Source organism: Chamaea fasciata, unplaced genomic scaffold (genome assembly GCF_029207755.1).
Source record: "Chamaea fasciata isolate MVZ Bird 193981 ecotype frontalis unplaced genomic scaffold, bChaFas1.0.hap1 SCAF_33, whole genome shotgun sequence".
In the NCBI taxonomy this organism is placed as follows: Eukaryota; Metazoa; Chordata; class Aves; order Passeriformes; family Sylviidae; genus Chamaea; species Chamaea fasciata.
In genome coordinates this window covers 974927-985971 of record NW_027094118.1, presented here as the reverse complement: position 1 = coordinate 985971, position 11045 = coordinate 974927, and positions in this window count along the sequence as shown.

Below are 11045 nucleotides of genomic sequence, written 5' to 3'. Positions count from 1 at the left end.
CAACAGGTCTACCCAAGGGTTGGGCAGCCCGGCAGCAAGTCCTGCCGCAGGCAACAGGTCTACCCAGGGGTTGTGCAGCAAGGGACTAAGTCCGGCGGCGGATACCAGGTCTACCTAGGGGTTGGAGAGCCATGGACCAAGTACGGCCGCGGAAAACAGGTCTACACGGGACTTGGGCAGCCAAGAAACAAGTGAAGCAGTAGACAACAGGTCTACCCCGAGGCTGGGCAGCCAGGGACCAAGTCCTGCCGCGGAAAACAGGTCTACCCCGGGGCATTCGACAGCCAGGGACCAAGTCCTACCGCAGACAGCAGGTCTCCCCAGGGACTGTCTGGCGGCGGATAAAAAGTCTACCCAGGGACAAAGGCCTGCCGTGGACAGGAGGTCTACCCCAAGAAACGAGCCCTGCCGCGGACAACAGGTCTACCCAGGAAACAAGTCCGGCGGCGGAAAGCAGGTCTGCCCAGGAAACGAGTCCTGCTGCGGACAGCAGGTCTACCCCGGGGCATTCGGCAGCCAGTGACCAAGTCCGACCGCAGACAGCAGGTCTCCCCAGGGACAAAGTCCTGCCGCGGAAAACAGGACAGCTGCCGGTCCCTGTGCAGCAGAAGGAAGCCGCAGGGCGGGCGCCCGGGCGGCAGCGACAGCTGCTCCCTGGGCAGCGGCTTGAAGCCAGCGCGCCCGTCCCGCCCGTCCGGCAGCAGCCGCGCCCTGGGGAGCTGCTGGGAGCCGCAGGGCGGGCGCCTGCGCCCCTCCCGCCCCGCCGCCGGCCGCTGCCTGTTGGCCGTGCTCCGGCGCCTGATGCGGAGCAGGAGGTCGGGGCGGTCGCAGCGAAACCAGGGGTTGGTGTAGTGGAGCCAGGCGCCGGCATCGCCAAGCCAGCCCGGCACCTAGCGGAAGCCGTAGCGGTTGAGCTGGCGCAGGAAGTTGCATAACTGCGTGGCCCGGAAGGTGTGCGGGGCCGGCCCCTGGGAGCCGCCCGGGCCGAGCAGCTCCCGCTCCAAGAGGGAGCGGTCGATGAGCAGCCCCCGGGCCTGGCTGTCCCAGCACACGGAGCGGACGTGGGGGCTGTTTGCCAGGCGCCACAGCTTGGCGGGGAAGGTGCCGGCGCTGAGCCCGGCGGGCAGCGGCAGCTCCGCCATGGCGTCAATCGCCAACAGTGGCCACAACGGCCGGAGGGCAACGGCCGCAGCACAGCACGGCTCGGCACTTTGCGGTTTGGCTCGGCTCGGCACGGCACGGCCGAGCACAGCACGGCTCGGCACAGATCAGCACAACTCGGCTTGGCACGGTAGGGCACGGGAAGCCCGTGGCCAGGGTGGGCTCTGGGAGCAGTGGTGGACTCTGTCCCCACGCTGCATCCTGTGCCTGGGTCACCGTCGGTGACGGGGGAAAAGGACATTGCTTTGTCTTGGCTGGGGAAAGGATGAAAAGGGGACATGAGAAAGCATCCTTTTGGTCACCTTTTCAGCAGATTAACTGTTTTTTTTCTCGCCATCTCTGCCTGTTTTTTGCAGAGTTGGAACATCTTTCATGATTTGGAGTCAGCAGCAGAAGCAGGAAGGGGCAGTGGTTTTGTCAGCATTGTCATCAAAACGCTAGTGCTGCCCCATGGATGGATGTTGCTTGATGCAAGGGATGAAAGGCCTTCACTTGTAGGGCGCTCACGCCGGTGTCTTCCCAAAGGACGTTGCCATTTTCTTTCCTCAGGAATCGCTTCTTCTGTTTTTCCCCCCATCTGGGGAGATTTCCAATGCAAATGCCTCCTGCAGCCAGCTCTTGCCAATGCAGACTGACAAAGGAGATCTTGCAATGGACAGAGACTCCCTAGAGCTGGTGTGGAGAGGTGAGGGGGCAAGGTTTGTCCTTTAGTCTTGAAATCTTGTTGGGGAGCTGATTGTGCTTTGGGGGACTGACAAAAATGTTGTGTCCTGAAAGACCACAGAGACTTTGGGGTTGTCATGTTGGGGCAGAAATTTATGTCTGAGAACTTTTTGAAATGCCTTTTTTTTTTTTTTTTCCCCCTCCCCTGCAGAGAACCTTTTCGTACCTTTTGGGGAACTTCCGTCTGCTGGTCTCCCAGATCCAGCCGTTTCCCAGGGTTCCTTCCCAAACTGAGTAGCCCATGGCCTCCACTCTCCAGCTGGAACAGAAAGAAGCACAGAGCTTGCTGTTGCGGGAAAAGAGCTTCTCTTTCCTCCCGGCTTTCCCTTTGGGGCAGGTTGGTATGTGCTCATTTAATAAAGGGAGGTTTAAACTCTGGAGGTGTTACATTTCAAACTGCTCCAGCCTCGAGCTCTTGTGTGGGTATCCTTGGACAAAAGGCCTCCCTGTGTGAGCTCCCAGTGGGCTGGTTCAGTAAGGAAGTTGATATTTCAGGCTTGTGACTGCTGAAAGCAGTTGGTTTCTGGAGGTGTCCGGAGCTGGGAGCAACTACTTTTCTCGCCTGCCTGCAGAAAAGGTAGTGGGAAAGTGGGGATTGCACTTGCAGAGATGGCAATCAGGGGTGTTTTCCGAGAAATGGGCTGGCAGAGAGGCAGGTCTTGTGCTCAACTGGCTGTGTGTTTGTTTTGGTGGTGGGGAGATGTTGTAATGAATCAGCCGAGACTCCATATCCTTCATGCAGATAAAGCCAATTCTTTATTCACATCACTTATTTTATCCAGTTTTCAGGGACCTCATGCACCACACCCATTGGCTGGTAGTTTTCTTACTGCCTCATTGATTGGTCAGAAGGTCATTTGTGTGGATGTGCTAAGTTTCAGGTTGTTTACATTTTTCCTTGGTGGGTTCTGATGGAACAGAGCTAATATTTATGCAGATGCACTCGTTTTTCTCCCTAGGAACGGGCTGTTTTGTGAACAAACTTCACCTTCTCTAAACAGTTTTCAACTGGGAACTTGCAAGCTATTGCTAGCTGCTTAGCTAAAGTAGCATGGCCTCATGCATATTCCATAAGACCTTTCTTTAATAACATTTTTTACCTGTCTGCAGCAGGGAGAGTCACAGACACAGACACAGACACCAGCTGAAGCAACAGTGTCATTTACTATCATGCAGGAGTGCAAAGGCAAATCAGAAAAGAAGAAGGTAAGCAATGCACCTCATCACTGGTACAAAAGGTTGCCTCTAGTGATTAAGAAAGATCCATCAGCAGACACCCTTCTGCTTTATCCTTCATCCAGATCCACTCATCAGCTGGGAAAGCTGTCCCAGCAAAGCTCTGGAAAGTCCCTGCCAGGAACCAGGAAATCCTACACTGCCTGCCCCTTTCTTGGCCACCAGGCTTCTGACTGCACTGTGAGAGTAGCCCAGCTTTGACAGTGGTGAACGAGCAATCTGACAGACCTTCTGGGGCAGCAGATCTGATTTCATCTTCCTCTTGGTTTTCTCCCTGAGCCTGTCCAGGGCTCAAAGAGGAACCAAGGCCAGATGTGGCCTTGTCTGGTTTCTTCATGCTGAAAGGTAAAGATGTGTTTCACCAAGTAGTGAATGCATAGATCCTATTGATAGTAACACTTGGTTAAGGAGCAGATCCATCGAACATTTGGTTGGAAGGGTCATCCAGAGGGCAGATTTAGCTCAGGACCTGTTGTTCAGGCCTTAGTCCTTCAGTATTTTGTGGTGCAAATCAATGCCCTGGAAAGCTGGAAACAAACAAATCCCGCTTGAGCACGTTTCAGAGCGGGAGCAGGATTAGCCCTGCAAGGCCGGGCTAGGGCCAAGAGCAGAGGGCCAGCAGGCTGCATTTGCCCAGAGGCAGCTGTCCAGACCAAGAAGGCCACTGGTGCCCAGGGCCTGAGGTGCCCGAGGCTGCCTCCCTGCTGTGCAGCTCTGCAGAGCCCGTGGAGCGCAGGGTCCCGGGCAGCCAGGGCGGCCTGGCTGCCTTGGAGCACGAGGAGTGTCCCAGAGAAGCTGCGGCCCTTGGCTTTTTAACTGTTGCTCAGAGTCTTGTCATTAGTCCACACTGTCTGACATGTTCTCCTTTCCTCTCGCATATTGAAGAGAGCTTTTGGAGAAAAGTGGCTGATGTAGCTTCTGCTGGTGCTGGTGCTTCTGTCTGCAGGTCAGGGCAGGTGGTTTGAACCAAGGACGGAGTCCGCAGTTAACACTGCAGTTTTGCCAAGCCAAGGAAACCATTCACAACTGGGTGACCGATGCTGAGCAGCTTTGCTAGGTTTTGGAAAGTTATCACCTTAAAAACCCAACAAATGTTCCTACATGAGGGTACCAGCAGTGTACCAAAGATCCCAACTTTTTCCACCTCTTTTCTGTGTCTTTGGTGTTTCTAAGTTCCCCATTCCCCAGCAGGAATGAAAGCATGTATGATAATGTGAGTGATTTGAGAGCTGTGTGTTGTGCCCTGCCACATCAGCGTTGATGACAGGCTGGACATGGACAGGTGTGTCGAGTTCAATTCATCCCAGTTCTGTGCCAACAGCAGCCCCAAGATGCCGAGAAGAACAAGGACGGTGGGTGGGTGTGCACGCACAGCCCTGTGGGCTGACTGCTGTGTGGGCAGAAGGTTCTCAACAGCAGTACATCTTCACTCCCCCAAGTGGGAAGAATCTATCAAATCTATATGAAATGAAAATATTTACGAAAATGCACTCAATGGTACATATTTATATGTATCATAGATGCAATTTATCAAATATAATGCTGCATATTCTATATTTTGATATGCCATAATCAATAGAATATATCAAATATAGAGTTGATCTTTCCCTAAGCTATTGCCTGTGGGTCCTAGAGGCCATCTCCTAGTGTTACTACATTTGTGCCTTCTGGTACTAGTTCTTATAACAGCAACTCCCCTGGGAGTTCCTCCAGGGAACTTCACACCAAGGGCTTCCATCACTGTCGTGGCTGTGGGAACTTGTTGCTTGCCAGTTCTCCCCCAGAATCCTTGTGGATTCTGGAGCATGTCAGCACAGGTGTCCATGGCCCTTCCTTCATCCCCAGCCTGCAGCACTCACAGCCCTGCGGCCTCCCCCTTGCTGCAGCTCGTTTGCAAAGTGCTGCCAAAGGCAGCGGAGCTGGCTCAGGATCCCTGTTGGCTCCTGGGCTCCAGGATGACCTTCAGAGGGACACATGGAGCGCTTCCTGAAGAGCTGCCCGTGGCATGGCGGGTGGATTTGTCCTCCCTGGGTGCCTCTGGTTGGAGTTGGAGGCTCCGTGGAGTCCCGGAGTTTTCTCAGCGGCCTTTGGAGCGAGTTCTCAGTCAAGGTGTGGCTCTGCTGCCATCCCAAATCTGTGCTTTCCTTGTGCAGCCTGAATGCAAGTGGGGCATGTGCTGGGCACGGATGGAGATTTCCATGGCCAAAATCCTCCAGTATTTACAACTGCTCATTGCTCTGGACAGCACAAATCACAAAACACCCATCGCAGTTGACAATTGTAATTTCTCGCAGATTCCTACAGCTGCACTGCTGATCGACACATACACCAGAATTGATTTCACATGGAAAATGTCATTTATTACAAATCGCTACACCCGCGCTGACAATACAGAACTATGCTGATGTCAATTTAAGTTTAAAAAAAGGAATTGATTCGATTTTTACAACAATGCTATGTAAAAATATAGAAATATCCACTTCAGTTAAGAAAACCTTAATTTATTGCCAACATCTACAACAACTCACTAGACACAAAGATCAATTAGGTGTTTAGCAACTTAATTTATTACATATTACTGCAAGCCGAAAGCCCATCTAGGAATACAAAACTATCAGTGTTTCTATCTAAACAGTCGTCTACAAAGATCTCAATCGATACAATGATACAACTGTACATCTCCATACATGTTTAAATAGAAAGATACACCCAGATACACCCACCTCAAAATACAGAAGTCAATACACATATGTAAATAGAAAACTAGATCTATTTACTTCTAGGAATACCAATATACCTAATTAAAGAGCCATATAACTCCAACTGCATAAACAGAAATACCTACACAACTGTATTCATGGGAAATAGAATGAAAACACAGATAGAACAGCATACTTACATATACATATACTTACATCCATATATACATATGTTATTACAAAGATGTATGCATATATACAGACACATATATATGTAGCATACATTTATAAATATACCAAGATACATACAGAAATATTCCTATACAAATAGTAACTTGCATATATAAATATCCATGAAATTATTCCTCTCTATACTACAGTCCATATATCTTTAAACAGAAATCTAAGCAGAGGGATTCCCGCCGCCCCATCTTCAAAGCCTTTCACTCTGTTCTTGCTTCCTCCCCTGCAGAGCAGCACTCCTGGACAAGGACAGCAGATGGCACTGGCTCAGGGGACAGTGCCTGGGGCCACCGGCAGCTCCCAGCGCTCCAGGGACAGCCGAGGCTGGAACTGCTGCTCCGCCCGGCCTGGCCGCCAGCTCAGACCCAGCATAGCAACAGGGGACACAGGGGGCACAGGGGGAGAAACAAGAGCTGAAACAGGCAGCTGAGGGGGGAAAGGTAAAAATGCAGCCTAGGCCAACACAAACATCACTCTATCCATCTCTATCGATTCACAGACCGTCACGGGGCTTTGCTTTGTGATGTCAGGGCACGGTTGCCACGTGGTCGTGGTGACACCGCAAGGTTGCCTTGGTGCCCGGAAGGCCTCAGGGGTGTCAGAGCAGCTCTTGAGCTTGCTCAGTGCAGGAGCGTCCTGCAGCTTGAGGCGTCTGTCAGTGGGCACGTGCACACTGACAGGACACTTGCTTTTTGATAGTGTTGGAGAACAGTTGGCAAACTTGCACAGCAGTTGCCACAATGATTGGGCAACTCGCCACTGCAGTTTTCACTGTTTATGGAGTTACTTATTCCTGCTATTTCTTGACTCACCTGGCACGTAAGTAGAGGTTTTCCCTGGGTGTCACCTAACCTGGTTTTTGTGTCTTCCTGCTCTTTCTTAGTGACTGAGTTGATTTGGAAACAGAAAGGCCATTGGGATGCCCCTTGGGTAAAGCTCCTGTCAACGTGTTCAGCTCAAAAGGGGGTGTCTGTAGCCACGGCTGTGCGGGCAGCATTTGCAATGGAACCTGCAGGGGTTGCGTTCCCTCCGTGGGAGAGTCTGTGGCAGCAGAGTTTGCCAATTCCTCCATTGCTGGGTCAAGCAGGACAACTTTGAAAATGTAGACTGGGAGGCCTTCTTGGAAAGTCTTCTAAAAATGGTTGTCTCCAGTTTTCTCAAAGCATCTGCTTCATTTTCCCTTGCCCACTGCAGGTCACCTGAGCCGGGTATTCAGAGGTGCTGATCCCGAGGTGAGTAAGGAAAGAACATTTGATGTTCTTGGTGTTTAAAACTGTGCAGCAAGCTGTGAGCTTGGCCTGTGGCAGTAGAGTGTAGAGGGCCAGCTGAGTAGGCTGCAAGAAAATCCATTTCCATGTCTGCTGCAGCAAGAGCAAAGGCATCACTGCCTATTTCCTAATTTTCCATTCCAGAGCTTTAAAAGAACTTGAAGATCAGCTTTGCAGAGAGAATGTGCTTCCTGATAGTAGTCAGGGGGGAATATCTAATTTGGAGCAGTGTCCAGTTGAATCAGCCCATTAGAATTTAGTCTGAGGGACTTAGAATCCCCTTGCTCTCCAAGTTGATGATTTGTGCTTAGTAGAGCTGGTTCTAGAGCTGAAGAGAAAGAAGGTTCTAAATGATAGGTCATGGCCTGTGTCTCACGCTCCTGTCTGTCCACAGATCACTGAAGGAAGAACAGACTCCCCTCCGGCTTCCTCTGCTCCTGGACAAGAAGCTAACGCGGAGCCAAATGACCACAAGGCTCCAGCTGTGGTCACACCACAGCCGGAACTTTCCCAGACAGTAAGTGCCACTTCTGGAGGGTGCTGTCTTTAGTGCGAGGCAGAGCTGCAAGTTTCTGAGCAGCCAGCTCTTGCTGTTGGTGGCTGAGGATGCTGAGTGCTGCAGTCCTGCCAGACCTAGCCATTCCCCTCAGCCAGTGACAGCTGGAAAATGGGCTTTGAGCTGCCGTGTTTAGGCCCCAGCTTGCTGGGATTCTGATAGGGGCCAGCCTGGAGCAGGAAGGTTCCCTGTCTGCAGAGGAGGGAGCATGTCAAAGGCACTGTGCTCAGCCTTGGTGGATACGTAGGGGACGCTGTGGTCTGGGGACACCTGTCCCTCTCCACAGACGTGCCAAGTACCCACAGGCACCAAAAGTCTTGATCTGAGAACACAAGCTCTTTGGGGTGGTTTGTCCCCAGGAGCTTCTTGGCTGTGCTTACCCGGGAGCACTTCAGAGACACACTGGGGATGTGGAGTTGCTGTTTGAAGACAGGGATTTTGGTGCCTTTGTTGCCAGGTTGTTCTTTTGCCTCTTCAGGCAGAGCAGTCAGTAGCAGAGCTGACAGGCACTCAGAGTCCACCTGTCTTTTGGCTTTTAATAAGCTGCTAAGAGATGATGTGTTGTCCGTGAATCTTTGGGGGGCCACTCTTCTCTTGTGTGGCAAAAGACACGTTCCCTGTCAGCTTCCGAAGAGGCTGTTGGAGCTTCAGCCCCAGATGGAGGCTGATTGTACTGCTAGTGTCACAGTGGGACAGAGTGAAGGGCAGGGAGAGGGGAATTCAATGGAGCTCTTGGGACTGAGGAGGCCAGGAGTCCCCCAGGCACTGAAAGCACAGAGCCTTGTCATCTGCAGAGATCAGCACTGGGACAGGAGGGTTACAATGGAAGCAGAGGTGGGCAGGGAAGCAGAAAGAAGTGGCTGAATGAATATGATTTGTACGCTGAAAAAGGAAAAAGCTGAGCCTGATGGCATCTCCCAGTCACTTGCTCTGCATTTGTTTGTACAGAACGTGGAGGCAGAGGCACAAGCAGAGCCGCCCAAACCTCCGAGTGACACCATGGCAGCAAGGAGGAAGAGCAGGGAAGACATCAGAAGAACTGAGGATCAATGGAAACTCCATCAGGAGAGGGGCAATCAACAAAACCATGTAAGCGGAGGAGTAGTAGCCACTCCCCTGATGGAAGGTTCTGTCTCCTGTTCTTCACCGAACTTTGGAGACAAGCTGGAGGCAGAGCTGCAGAAAACTCGGGCTAGGATCAAGGCATGGGAGAAGAGGCTGGAGGAAGAAATGGAGATTCTAGCAGAAGACCGAGCGAAAATTGGTCTCCTCCTTGAGAAGCGAGAGGCTCTACAGAAACAAGTGAGTGAATGAGCAATAGCCACTGCAGTCACCAACCTGGTGCTTTCTGCCCTTCTTGCCTTTCCCCTGCAGAGCAGCAGGGGGGTGGGGTGATGCCTCTGAGTGCCATCCTGCTCCAGTGCGTGCCACAGGCACTCTGAAGGACACTCCCTGCTCTGCTGAATCTCAGCTGCTGCCCTGCACAGTGGCACTAGTGCTTTGGCCTTTTGGCCAGCAGTCATCTGAATGCATTCCTGCTGGCCTCTTCCTGCTCTCCTCGTTTCTTGAGGTGTTCTTGCAGGGGAACACGGTGACCCAGATGGATCTGGAAAGAAGCTGTCTGTATCCCTTGTGAATCTGGTCCTCTCCCTTTCCTCACAGTCGATGACTCTTGGCTGACAGGGACAAGCTGGACTCTCTGACTGCTTTGTTCTCTTTGACTTGAGGTGGAAGTGTTGACATCTCGCCTGGCAGCCTGCAAAGATTTCCATCAAGTGACTGGCAGCAAGGAGCCCCAAGATTCCTGTGAGGCACAGAAACTGTCCCAAGCAGCAGCGCTGCCGGTTGGGCACGTTCAGAAGATGCCGGAGGAAAAGAGGACTCCATGGGAGAAGGTAGAACATTTGAACAAAGAGCTGCAAGTGTGTCTGCAGCCCTTGGAAGGGGAAAAGCGTCCTTGGGAGAAAGTGGAATGGTCATTTTGGCAGTCACCCTTTAGAAAATCCATGCAAATGCATTTTGGAGAAAATGGACAATGAATCTGGCCTTGCACTCCAGTCAAACCAGCCTTTGGCTTTGAGCCATCCAGTTTGAGGAGTGGACATCAGAACAAACCCATGGCAGAGCCCTGCATGTGGCTGACAGCATCTTGCTAAGGGCTTGCACTTGAAATGGGATCTGGGGCTAATCTCTGCCAGCCACTTTTCTTTCTGACACAAACTCCTTTGTTGTCTCAGATCTCCACAGGCTCTTCTGTTGAACCTGCAGCAGCAGCAGTGTCACCTGAAGGCACTAGTGCTGGCCAAGCTGTGCAGTGGAAGCCGGGCAGTTCGTTCATCTCCAGCACTGACAGGGCTTCTGCTCAGCAACAGGCGATGGAGGATGATGAGGATGAGTCCCTGGAGCTCCTGAGTATGTCTTGTGTCTTTCTTCTCTGAGGGACAGTGTATGGTGTGAACGTGCCAGCACAGCTGGACCCAATGATCCTACTCACTTTGGCGTCCCAGGAGCATTTAGAGCTCCCCACAGGAAAGGCTGTGCTCCAAGGCAGCAAGAGAGTGCTCTGGGTGTTCCCGCTGCCTCTGAGGGCAGCTTGGACGTGCCTGGGGTTTGCCTGAGCTTCCCCAGCTGCTAAAGGCAGAAGCAGGGGTTGTCCTTGCATCAGCAGAAGGCTGTGAGCTAGCAAATGATCTGGGCACGTTCTGTGTGCTAGTGGCCAAACTGGATAGAATAGTTAGCTTCCTAAATTCTCCTTAGACTCCTGACTTCTCATCCGCCATCAGAGCAAAAAAAACCTTCACGGAAATTGATTGGTTTTGGCATTTTGTCTTTTGGTTGTGGTTTTAGTTTGGTTTTTTTTCCGGATTTTTTTTTGGGTAGAGGTTTTTTCTCCATCTTGAAGGAGCTCTTCTGCCCCATGTGTCTTAGTGGCGTCATTTTGATGACTGTTCTTATTTACCACTACTACATCTGCAGGTTTTCTAATGAGAATATTATATATTTGTCAGTGAGGACTCTTTGGAAAGAACATCAGGTGACAGCAGAAACAGAGAGCAAGAGCTGGTTTTTTTGTGCCCCCAATGAAAAAAACAGATCCTTTTATTACAATCTGTATTTAATATCCTAGTTTTGTTCCTAGAAAGATATATCCAAGAGACA